This window comes from Taudactylus pleione, unplaced genomic scaffold (genome assembly GCF_031769625.1).
Source record: "Taudactylus pleione unplaced genomic scaffold, aTauple2 ptg000473l, whole genome shotgun sequence".
In the NCBI taxonomy this organism is placed as follows: Eukaryota; Metazoa; Chordata; class Amphibia; order Anura; family Myobatrachidae; genus Taudactylus; species Taudactylus pleione.
The window spans coordinates 4,998,327-5,011,272 of NW_028284875.1; the positions used below are offsets into that span (position 1 = coordinate 4,998,327).

General features: G+C 33.2%; 1 non-coding gene across 1 annotated transcript; it reads left to right on the top strand.

The window, feature by feature from the left end:
• The first annotated feature begins 11,845 nt into the window (after positions 1-11,845).
• TRNAR-CCU (transfer RNA arginine (anticodon CCU)) lies at positions 11,846-11,918 on the top strand. Its single transcript has one exon. It is a non-coding gene; the product is annotated as a tRNA-Arg (tRNA).
• Positions 11,919-12,946: the final 1,028 nt, after the last annotated feature.

The window sequence follows — 12,946 nt, forward strand, 5'->3', positions numbered from 1 at the left end:
ATAGGCTTTATTTCATTAAAATATTTTTGGAGATGTTCCTTTCATTCTTGCTTCATACTGCACAAATGGCTCCACCAGAAACTTTTATCTGCTTATCAATCTGGAACTGTTCAGCTTGCAAAATTATGGCCCAGTATCTAAAAGCAGACATTTATCCTAATGACATTGTGGATTAGTTTTCTGAAAAGTTTTCTATCACCTGGGACAGTGGCTTCAAGTCCCTTCTAGGATGCATGTTCCTTTGTTGCTCATTCTCATTCTAGAAGTTATGCTTTTTTTCAATTCAGGTGACTGTCTTAATGGTATTGCAGAAAATCCATATATACCAAAACATACCTATTAAGTTTTAATTGCAATTTAATATCAGAGTGGCTACAAAATAACAATTTCTATTGCAATTGCTGATGGGTTTCTTGAAGTCCTTTCATCCATGTCATCAAAAGAGTAATTTTCTGCCTTTTATATTTCTTTGGACACTGACTTTACTGACAATTTAGGTGCTTCAGACCAAAAAAACAATGTTTACCTTTAAATATAGAGCACAAGTGAGATTTAACTTATTTTTATTTAAAGATACTGCATTTTTTGGTATTATATTGTATTGTATTTTCCCTATGCAACATTAAAGTTACATATATCTATACCAAATATTATTTAAGATAAATAGACAGGAATTATTTTACAATTTTGATAATATTGTACTGTACAACAATGGCATGAATTCATTGCAATATACACCTATGGATACATAAAACTGGGCAATAACACAAATGCACAATATAATTGATTACCTTATGATTAGAATATTACTTTTATTAGGTACTTTAGTATTGGGTGCAGTAGTTTAGTGGATTTAAAAAGTAACTAATTTAAAATTAATAAACCAAGTTAATTTACTTAGTCAACTCGATGCTAAAATCACTCAACTAAAAATAAAGCGCTTTGTCCATGTGCTCCTGTGGCGCAATCGGTCTGTGTGCGGTACTTATAAGACAGTATCTGTTGAACAATCCTGAGGTTGTGAATTCAAGCCTCACCTGGAGCAAATGTAATTTTTTTTCTAATGTCATCAGTTAATGATTATCATCTGCTTCCTGAACATCCTGATATGAAGGCAGAAAAAAAACACAAACATGACTGTTTTTAAGTACCAGTACCCACAGCTGCTTTGGTTCATATGCACTGTAAACATTACTTTAGTTAGTCAACAAAATGGAATGAAAAAGACTACCTCTTTATTGGTAAAAGAGTTGCATCAATCTGTTTTGCTGCAATGTATCATGAGGGTCCACACTATTAGGTCTGGATAGTACAATCACATTTCATGCTGGGATTTGTAAAGCAAAGAACACAAATAAATGGCTTTCCTATATCGCAACAATTAATGATTATACTAATGAAAAAATCAGTTTCACTCAAAGATGTTACTAAGCCCCAGTGGCCTAATAGATAAGCCACTGGCCTCCTAAGCCGGGGATTGTGGGTTCAAGTCCCATCTGGGGTGATAGGCTTTATTTCATTAAAATGATTTTGGAGATGTTCCTTTCATACTGCACAAATGGCTCCACCAGAAACTTTTATCTGCTTATCAATCCGGAACTGTTCAGCTTGCAAAATTATGGCCCAGTATCTAAAAGCAGACATTTATCCTAATGACATTGTGGATTAGTTTTCTGAAAAGTTTACTATCACCTGGGACAGTGGCTTCAAGTCCCATCTAGGATGCATGTTCCTTTGTTGCTCATTCTCATTCTAGAAGTTATGCTTTTTTTCAATTCAGGTGACTGTCTTAATGGTATTGCAGAAAATCCATATATACCAAAACATACCTATTAAGTTTTAATTGCAATTTAATATCAGAGTGGCTACAAAATAACTATTTCTATTGCAATTGCTGATGGGTTTCTTGAAGTCCTTTCATCCATGTCATCAAAAGAGTAATTTTCTGCCTTTTATATTTCTTTGGACACTGACTTTACTGACAATTTAGGTGCTTCAGACCAAAAAAACAATGTTTACCTTTAAATATAGAGCACAAGTGAGATTTAACTTATTTTTATTTAAAGATACTGCATTTTTTGGTATTATAGTGTATATTTTCCCTATGCAACATTAAAGTTACATATACCTATACCAAATATTATTTAAGATAAATAAACAGGAATTATTTTACAATTTTGATAATATTGTACTGTACAACAATGGCATGAATTCATTGCAATATACACCTATGGATACATAAAACTGGGCAATAACACAAATGCACAATATAATTGATTACCTTATGATTAGAATATTACTTTTGTTAGGTACTTTAGTATTGGGTGCAGTAGTTTAGTGGATTTAAAAAGTAACTAATTTAAAATTAATGAACCAAGTTAATTTACTTAGTCAACTTGATGCTAAAATCACTCAACTAAAAATAAAGCGCTTTGTCCATGTGCTCCTGTGGCGCAATCGGTCTGTGCGCAGGACTTATAAGACAGTATCTGTTGAGCAATGCTGAGGTTGTGAGTTCAAGCCTCACCTGGAGCAAATGTAATTTTTTTTCTAATGTCATCAGTTAATGATTATCATCTGCTTCCTGAACATCCTGATATGAAGGCAGAAAAAAAACACAAACATGACTGTTTTTAAGTACCAGTACACACAGCTGCTTTGGTTCATATGCACTGTAAACATTACTTTAGTTAGTCAACAAAATGGAATGCAAAAGACTACCTCTTTATTGGTAAAAGAGTTGCATCAATCTGTTTTGCTGCAATGTAACATGAGGGTCCACACTATTAGGTCTGGATAGTACAATCACATTTCATGCTGGGATTTGTAAAGCAAAGAACACAAATAAACGGCTTTCCTATATCGCAACAATTAATGATTATACTAATGAAAAAATCAGTTTCACTCAAAGATGTTACTAAGCCCCAGTGGCCTAATGGATTGTGGGTTCAAGTCCCATCTGGGGTGATAGGCTTTATTTCATTAAAATAATATTGGAGATGTTCCTTTCATTCTTGCTTCATACTGCACAAATGGCTCCACCAGAAACTTTAATCTGCTTAACAATCTGGAACTGTTCAGCTTGCAAAATTATGGCCCAGTATCTAAAAGCAGACATTTATCCTAATGACATTGTGGATTAGTTTCCTGAAAAGTTTACTATCACCTGGGACAGTGGCTTCAAGTCCCATCTAGGATGCATGTTCCTTTGTTGCTCATACTCATTCTAGAAGTTATGCTTTTTTTCAATGCAGGTGACTGTCTTAATGGTATTGCAGAAAATTCATATATACCAAAACATACCTATTAAGTTTTAATTGCAATTTAATATCAGAGTGGCTACAAAATAACAATGTCTATTGCAATTGCTGATGGGTTTCTTGAAGTCCTTTCATCCTTGTCATCAAAAGGGTAATTTTCTGCTTTTTATATTTCTTTGGACACTGACTTTACTGACAATTTAGGTGCTACAGACCAAAAAAACAATGTTTACCTTTAAATATAGAGCACAAGTGAGATTTAACTTATTTTTAATTAAAGATACTGCACTTTTTGGTAATATAGTGTATATTTTCCCTATGCAACATTAAAGTTACATATATCTATACCAAATATTATTTAAGATAAATAAACACTAATTATTTAACAATTTTGATAATATTGAACTGTACAACAATGGCATGAATTCATTGCAATATACACCTATGGATACATAAAACTGGGCAATAACACAAATGCACAATATAATTGATTACCTTATGATTAGAATATTACTTTTATTAGGTACTTTAGTATTGGGTGCAGTAGTTTAGTGGATTTAAAAAGTAACTAATTTAAAATTAATAAACCAAGTTAATTTACTTAGTCAACCCGATGCTAAAATCACTCAACTAAAAATAATGCGCTTTGACCATGTGCTCCTGTGGCGCAATCGGTCTGTGCGCAGGACTTATAAGACAGTATCTGTTGAGCAATGCTGAGGTTGTGAATTCAAGCCTCACCTGGAACAAATGTATTTTTTTTTCTAATGTCATCAGTTAATGATTATCATCTGCTTCCTGAACATCCTGATATGAAGGCAGAAAAAAAACACAAACATGACTGTTTTTAAGTACCAGTACACACAGCTGCTTTGGTTCATATGCACTGTAAACATTACTTTAGTTAGTCAACAAAATGGAATGAAAAAGACTACCTCTTTATTGGTAAAAGAGTTGCATCAATCTGTTTTGCTGCAATGTATCATGAGGGTCCACACTATTAGGTCTGGATAGTACAATCACATTTCATGCTGGGATTTGTAAAGCAAAGAACACAAATAAATGGCTTTCCTATATTGCAACAATTAATGATTATACTAATAAAAAAATCAGTTTCACTCAAAGATGTTACTAAGCCCCAGTGGCCTAATAGATAAGCCACTGGCCTCCTAAGCCGGGGATTGTGGGTTCAAGTCCCATCTGGGGTGATAGGCTTTATTTCATTAAAATGATTTTGGAGATGTTCCTTTCATTCTTGCTTCATACTGCACAAATGGCTCCACCAGAAACTTTTATCTGCTTATCAATCCGGAACTGTTCAGCTTGCAAAATTATGGCCCAGTATCTAAAAGCAGACATTTATCCTAATGACATTGTGGATTAGTTTTCTGAAAAGTTTACTATCACCTGGGACAGTGGCTTCAAGTCCCATCTAGGATGCATGTTCCTTTGTTGCTCATTCTCATTCTAGAAGTTATGCTTTTTTTCAATTCAGGTGACTGTCTTAATGGTATTGCAGAAAATCCATATATACCAAAACATACCTATTAAGTTTTAATTGCAATTTAATATCAGAGTGGCTACAAAATAACAATTTCTATTGCAATTGCTGATGGGTTTCTTGAAGTCCTTTCATCCATGTCATCAAAAGAGTAATTTTCTGCCTTTTATATTTCTTTGGACACTGACTTTACTGACAATTTAGGTGCTTCAGACCAAAAAAACAATGTTTACCTTTAAATATAGAGCACAAGTGAGATTTAACTTATTTTTATTTAAAGATACTGCATTTTTTGGTATTATAGTGTATATTTTCCCTATGCAACATTAAAGTTACATATATCTATACCAAATATTATTTAAGATAAATAAACAGGAATTATTTTACAATTTTGATAATATTGTACTGTACAACAATGGCATGAATTCATTGCAATATACACCTATGGATACATAAAACTGGGCAATAACACAAATGCACAATATAATTGATTACCTTATGATTAGAATATTACTTTTATTAGGTACTTTAGTATTGGGTGCAGTAGTTTAGTGGATTTAAAAAGTAACTAATTTAAAATTAATGAACCAAGTTAATTTACTTAGTCAACTTGATGCTAAAATTACTCAACTAAAAATAAAGCGCTTTGTCCATGTGCTCCTGTGGCGCAATCGGTCTGTGCGCAGGACTTATAAGACAGTATCTGTTGAGCAATGCTGAGGTTGTGAGTTCAAGCCTCACCTGGAGCAAATGTAATTTTTTTTCTAATGTCATCAGTTAATGATTATCATCTGCTTCCTGAACATCCTGATATGAAGGCAGAAAAAAAACACAAACATGACTGTTTTTAAGTACCAGTACACACAGCTGCTTTGGTTCATATGCACTGTAAACATTACTTTAGTTAGTCAACAAAATGGAATGCAAAAGACTACCTCTTTATTGGTAAAAGAGTTGCATCAATCTGTTTTGCTGCAATGTAACATGAGGGTCCACACTATTAGGTCTGGATAGTACAATCACATTTCATGCTGGGATTTGTAAAGCAAAGAACACAAATAAACGGCTTTCCTATATCGCAACAATTAATGATTATACTAATGAAAAAATCAGTTTCACTCAAAGATGTTACTAAGCCCCAGTGGCCTAATGGATTGTGGGTTCAAGTCCCATCTGGGGTGATAGGCTTTATTTCATTAAAATAATATTGGAGATGTTCCTTTCATTCTTGCTTCATACTGCACAAATGGCTCCACCAGAAACTTTAATCTGCTTAACAATCTGGAACTGTTCAGCTTGCAAAATTATGGCCCAGTATCTAAAAGCAGACATTTATCCTAATGACATTGTGGATTAGTTTCCTGAAAAGTTTACTATCACCTGGGACAGTGGCTTCAAGTCCCATCTAGGATGCATGTTCCTTTGTTGCTCATACTCATTCTAGAAGTTATGCTTTTTTTCAATGCAGGTGACTGTCTTAATGGTATTGCAGAAAATTCATATATACCAAAACATACCTATTAAGTTTTAATTGCAATTTAATATCAGAGTGGCTACAAAATAACAATGTCTATTGCAATTGCTGATGGGTTTCTTGAAGTCCTTTCATCCTTGTCATCAAAAGGGTAATTTTCTGCTTTTTATATTTCTTTGGACACTGACTTTACTGACAATTTAGGTGCTACAGACCAAAAAAACAATGTTTACCTTTAAATATAGAGCACAAGTGAGATTTAACTTATTTTTAATTAAAGATACTGCACTTTTTGGTAATATAGTGTATATTTTCCCTATGCAACATTAAAGTTACATATATCTATACCAAATATTATTTAAGATAAATAAACACTAATTATTTAACAATTTTGATAATATTGAACTGTACAACAATGGCATGAATTCATTGCAATATACACCTATGGATACATAAAACTGGGCAATAACACAAATGCACAATATAATTGATTACCTTATGATTAGAATATTACTTTTATTAGGTACTTTAGTATTGGGTGCAGTAGTTTAGTGGATTTAAAAAGTAACTAATTTAAAATTAATAAACCAAGTTAATTTACTTAGGCAACCCGATGCTAAAATCACTCAACTAAAAATAATGCGCTTTGACCATGTGCTCCTGTGGCGCAATCGGTCTGTGCGCAGGACTTATAAGACAGTATCTGTTGAGCAATGCTGAGGTTGTGAATTCAAGCCTCACCTGGAACAAATGTATTTTTTTTTCTAATGTCATCAGTTAATGATTATCATCTGCTTCCTGAACATCCTGATATGAAGGCAGAAAAAAAACACAAACATGACTGTTTTTAAGTACCAGTACACACAGCTGCTTTGGTTCATATGCACTGTAAACATTACTTTAGTTAGTCAACAAAATGGAATGCAAAAGACTACCTCTTTATTGGTAAAAGAGTTGCATCAATCTGTTTTGCTGCACTGTAACATGAGGGTCCACACTATTAGGTCTGGACAGTACAATCACATTTCATGCTGGGATTTGTAAAGCAAAGAACACAAATAAACGGCTTTCCTATATCGCAACAATTAATGATTATACTAATGAAAAAATCAGTTTCACTCAAAGATGTTACTAAGCCCCAGTGGCTAATGGATAAGGCACTGGCCTCCTAACCAGGGATTGTGGGTTCAAGTCCCATCTGGGGTGATAGGCTTTATTTCATTAAAATAATTTTGGAGATGTTCCTTTCATTCTTGCTTCATACTGCACAAATGGCTCCACCAGAAACTTTTATCTGCTTATCAATCCGGAACTGTTCAGCTTGCAAAATTATGGCCCAGTATCTAAAAGCAGACATTTATCCTAATGACATTGTGGATTAGTTTTCTGAAAAGTTTACTATCACCTGGGACAGTGGCTTCAAGTCCCATCTAGGATGCATGTTCCTTTGTTGCTCATTCTCATTCTAGAAGTTATGATTTTTTTCAATTCAGGTGACTGTCTTAATGGTATTGCAGAAAATCCATATATACCAAAACATACCTATTAAGTTTTAATTGCAATTTAATATCAGAGTGGCTACAAAATAACAATTTCTATTGCAATTGCTGATGGGTTTCTTGAAGTACTTTCATCCATGTCATCAAAAGTGTAATTTTCTGCCTTTTATATTTCTTTGGACACTGACTTTACTGACAATTTAGGTGCTTCAGACCAAAAAAACAATGTTTACCTTTAAATATAGAGCACAAGTGAGATTTAACTTATTTTTATTTAAAGATACTGCATTTTTTGGTATTAGAGTGTATATTTTCCATATGCAACATTAAAGTTACATATATCTATAGCAAATAATATTTAAGATAAATAAACAGGAATTATTTTACAATTTTGATAATATTGTACTGTACAACAGTGGCATGAATTCATTGCAATATACACCTATGGATACATAAAACTGGGCAATAACACAAATGCACAATATAATTGATTACCTTATGATTAGAATATTACTTTTATTAGGTACTTTAGTATTGGGTGCAGTAGTTTAGTGGATTTAAAAAGTAACTAATTTAAAATTAATAAACCAAGTTAATTTACTTAGTCAACTCGATGCTAAAATCACTCAACTAAAAATAAAGCGCTTTGTCCATGTGCTCCTGTGGCGCAATCGGTCTGTGCGCAGGACTTATAAGACAGTATCTGTTGAGCAATGCTGAGGTTGTGAGTTCAAGCCTCACCTGGAGCAAATGTAATTTTTTTTCTAATGTCATCAGTTAATGATTATCATCTGCTTCCTGAACATCCTGATATGAAGGCAGAAAAAAAACACAAACATGACTGTTTTTAAGTACCAGTACACACAGCTGCTTTGGTTCATATGCACTGTAAACATTACTTTAGTTAGTCAACAAAATGGAATGCAAAAGACTACCTCTTTATTGGTAAAAGAGTTGCATCAATCTGTTTTGCTGCAATGTAACATGAGGGTCCACACTATTAGGTCTGGATAGTACAATCACATTTCATGCTGGGATTTGTAAAGCAAAGAACACAAATAAACGGCTTTCCTATATCGCAACAATTAATGATTATACTAATGAAAAAATCAGTTTCACTCAAAGATGTTACTAAGCCCCAGTGGATTAATGGATTGTGGGTTCAAGTCCCATCTGGGGTGATAGGCTTTATTTCATTAAAATAATATTGGAGATGTTCCTTTCATTCTTGCTTCATACTGCACAAATGGCTCCACCAGAAACTTTAATCTGTTTAACAATCTGGAACTGTTCAGCTTGCAAAATTATGGCCCAGTATCTAAAAGCAGACATTTATCCTAATGACATTGTGGATTAGTTTCCTGAAAAGTTTACTATCACCTGGAACAGTGGCTTCAAGTCCCATCTAGGATGCATGTTCCTTTGTTGCTCATACTCATTCTAGAAGTTATGCTTTTTTTCAATGCAGGTGACTGTCTTAATGGTATTGCAGAAAATTCATATATACCAAAACATACCTATTAAGTTTTAATTGCAATTTAATATCAGAGTGGCTACAAAATAACAATGTCTATTGCAATTGCTGATGGGTTTCTTGAAGTCCTTTCATCCTTGTCATCAAAAGGGTAATTTTCTGCTTTTTATATTTCTTTGGACACTGACTTTACTGACAATTTAGGTGCTACAGACCAAAAAAACAATGTTTACCTTTAAATATAGAGCACAAGTGAGATTTAACTTATTTTTAATTAAAGATACTGCACTTTTTGGTAATATAGTGTATATTTTCCCTATGCAACATTAAAGTTACATATATCTATACCAAATATTATTTAAGATAAATAAACACTAATTATTTAACAATTTTGATAATATTGAACTGTACAACAATGGCATGAATTCATTGCAATATACACCTATGGATACATAAAACTGGGCAATAACACAAATGCACAATATAATTGATTACCTTATGATTAGAATATTACTTTTATTAGGTGCTTTAGTATTGGGTGCAGTAGTTTAGTGGATTTAAAAAGTAACTAATTTAAAATTAATAAACCAAGTTAATTTACTTAGTCAACCCGATGCTAAAATCACTCAACTAAAAATAATGCGCTTTGACCATGTGCTCCTGTGGCGCAATCGGTCTGTGCGCAGGACTTATAAGACAGTATCTGTTGAGCAATGCTGAGGTTGTGAATTCAAGCCTCACCTGGAACAAATGTATTTTTTTTTCTAATGTCATCAGTTAATGATTATCATCTGCTTCCTGAACATCCTGATATGAAGGCAGAAAAAAAACACAAACATGACTGTTTTTAAGTACCAGTACACACAGCTGCTTTGGTTCATATGCACTGTAAACATTACTTTAGTTAGTCAACAAAATGGAATGCAAAAGACTACCTCTTTATTGGTAAAAGAGTTGCATCAATCTGTTTTGCTGCACTGTAACATGAGGGTCCACACTATTAGGTCTGGATAGTACAGTCACATTTCATGCTGGGATTTGTAAAGCAAAGAACACAAATAAACGGCTTTCCTATATCGCAACAATTAATGATTATACTAATGAAAAAATCAGTTTCACTCAAAGATGTTACTAAGCCCCAGTGGCCTAATGGATAAGGCACTGGCCTTCTAACCAGGGATTGTGGGTTCAAGTCCCATCTGGGGTGATAGGCTTTATTTCATTAAAATAATTTTGGAGATGTTCCTTTCATTCTTGCTTCATACTGCACAAATGGCTCCACCAGAAACTTTTATCTGCTTATCAATCCGGAACTGTTCAGCTTGCAAAATTATGGCCCAGTATCTAAAAGCAGACATTTATCCTAATGACATTGTGGATTAGTTTTCTGAAAAGTTTACTATCACCTGGGACAGTGGCTTCAAGTCCCATCTAGGATGCATGTTCCTTTGTTGCTCATTCTCATTCTAGAAGTTATGATTTTTTTCAATTCAGGTGACTGTCTTAATGGTATTGCAGAAAATCCATATATACCAAAACATACCTATTAAGTTTTAATTGCAATTTAATATCAGAGTGGCTACAAAATAACAATTTCTATTGCAATTGCTGATGGGTTTCTTGAAGTACTTTCATCCATGTCATCAAAAGTGTAATTTTCTGCCTTTTATATTTCTTTGGACACTGACTTTACTGACAATTTAGGTGCTTCAGACCAAAAAAATAATGTTTACCTTTAAATATAGAGCACAAGTGAGATTTAACTTATTTTTATTTAAAGATACTGCATTTTTTGGTATTAGAGTGTATATTTTCCATATGCAACATTAAAGTTACATATATCTATAGCAAATAATATTTAAGATAAATAAACAGGAATTATTTTACAATTTTGATAATATTGTACTGTACAACAATGGCATGAATTCATTGCAATATACACCTATGGATACATAAAACTGGGCAATAACACAAATGCACAATATAATTGATTACCTTATGATTAGAATATTACTTTTATTAGGTACTTTAGTATTGGGTGCAGTAGTTTAGTGGATTTAAAAAGTAACTAATTTAAAATTAATAAACCAAGTTAATTTACTTAGTCAACTCGATGCTAAAATCACTCAACTAAAAATAAAGCGCTTTGTCCATGTGCTCCTGTGGCGCAATCGGTCTGTGCGCGGTACTTATAAGACAGTATCTGTTGAGCAATCCTGAGGTTGTGAATTCAAGCCTCACCTGGAGCAAATGTAATTTTTTTTCTAATGTCATAAGTTAATGATTATCATCTGCTACCTGAACATCCTGATATGAAGGCAGAAAATAAAACTCAAACATGACTGTTTTTAAGGTACCAGTACACACAGCTGCTTTGGTTCATATGCACTGTAAACATTACTTTAGTTAGTCAACAAAATGGAATGCAAAAGACTACCTCTTTATTGGTAAAAGAGTTGCATCAATCTGTTTTGCTGCAATGTAACATGAGGGTCCACACTATTAGGTCTGGATAGTACAATCACATTTCATGCTGGGATTTGTAAAGCATAGAACACAAAAAAACGGCTTTCCTATATCGCAACAATTAATGATTATACTAATGAATAAATCAGTTTCACTCAAAGATGTTACTAAGCCCCAGTGGCCTAATGGATAAGGCACTGGCCTCCTATGCCAGGGATTGTGGGTTCAAGTCCCATCTGGGGTGATAGGCTTTATTTCATTAAAATAATTTTGGAGATGTTCCTTTCATTCTTGCTTCATACTGCACAAATGGCTCCACAAGAAACTTTTATCTGCTTATCAATCCGGAACTGTTCAGCTTGCAAAATTATGGCCCACTATCTAAAAGCAGACATTTATCCTAATGACATTGTGGATTAGTTTTCTGAAAAGTGTTCTATCACCTGGGACAGTGGCTTCAAGTCCCATCTAGGATGCATGTTCCTTTGTTGCTCATTCTCATTCTAGAAGTTATGATTTTTTTCAATTCAGGTGACTGTCTTAATGGTATTGCAGAAAATCCATATATACCAAAACATACCTATTAAGTTTTAATTGCAATTTAATATCAGAGTGGCTACAAAATAACAATTTCTATTGCAATTGCTGATGGGTTTCTTGAAGTCCTTTCATCCATGTCATCAAAAGAGTAATTTTCTGCCTTTTATATTTCTTTGGACACTGACTTTACTGACAATTTAGGTGCTTCAGACCAAAAAAACAATGTTTACCTTTAAATATAGAGCACAAGTGAGATTTAACTTATTTTTATTTAAAGATACTGCATTTTTTGGTATTATAGTGTATATTTTCCCTATGCAACATTAAAGTTACATATATCTATACCAAATATTATTTAAGATAAATAAACAGGAATTATTTTACAATTTTGATAATATTGTACTGTACAACAATGGCATGAATTCATTGCAATATACACCTATGGATACATAAAACTGGGCAATAACACAAATGCACAATATAATTGATTACCTTATGATTAGAATATTACTTTTATTAGGTACTTTAGTATTGGGTGCAGTAGTTTAGTGGATTTAAAAAGTAACTAATTTAAAATTAATGAACCAAGTTAATTTACTTAGTCAACTCAATGCTAAAATCACTCAACTAAAAATAAAGCGCTTTGTCCATGTGCTCCTGTGGCGCAATCCGTCTGTGCGCGGTACTTATAAGACAGTATCTGTTGAACAATCCTGAGGTTGTGAATTCAAG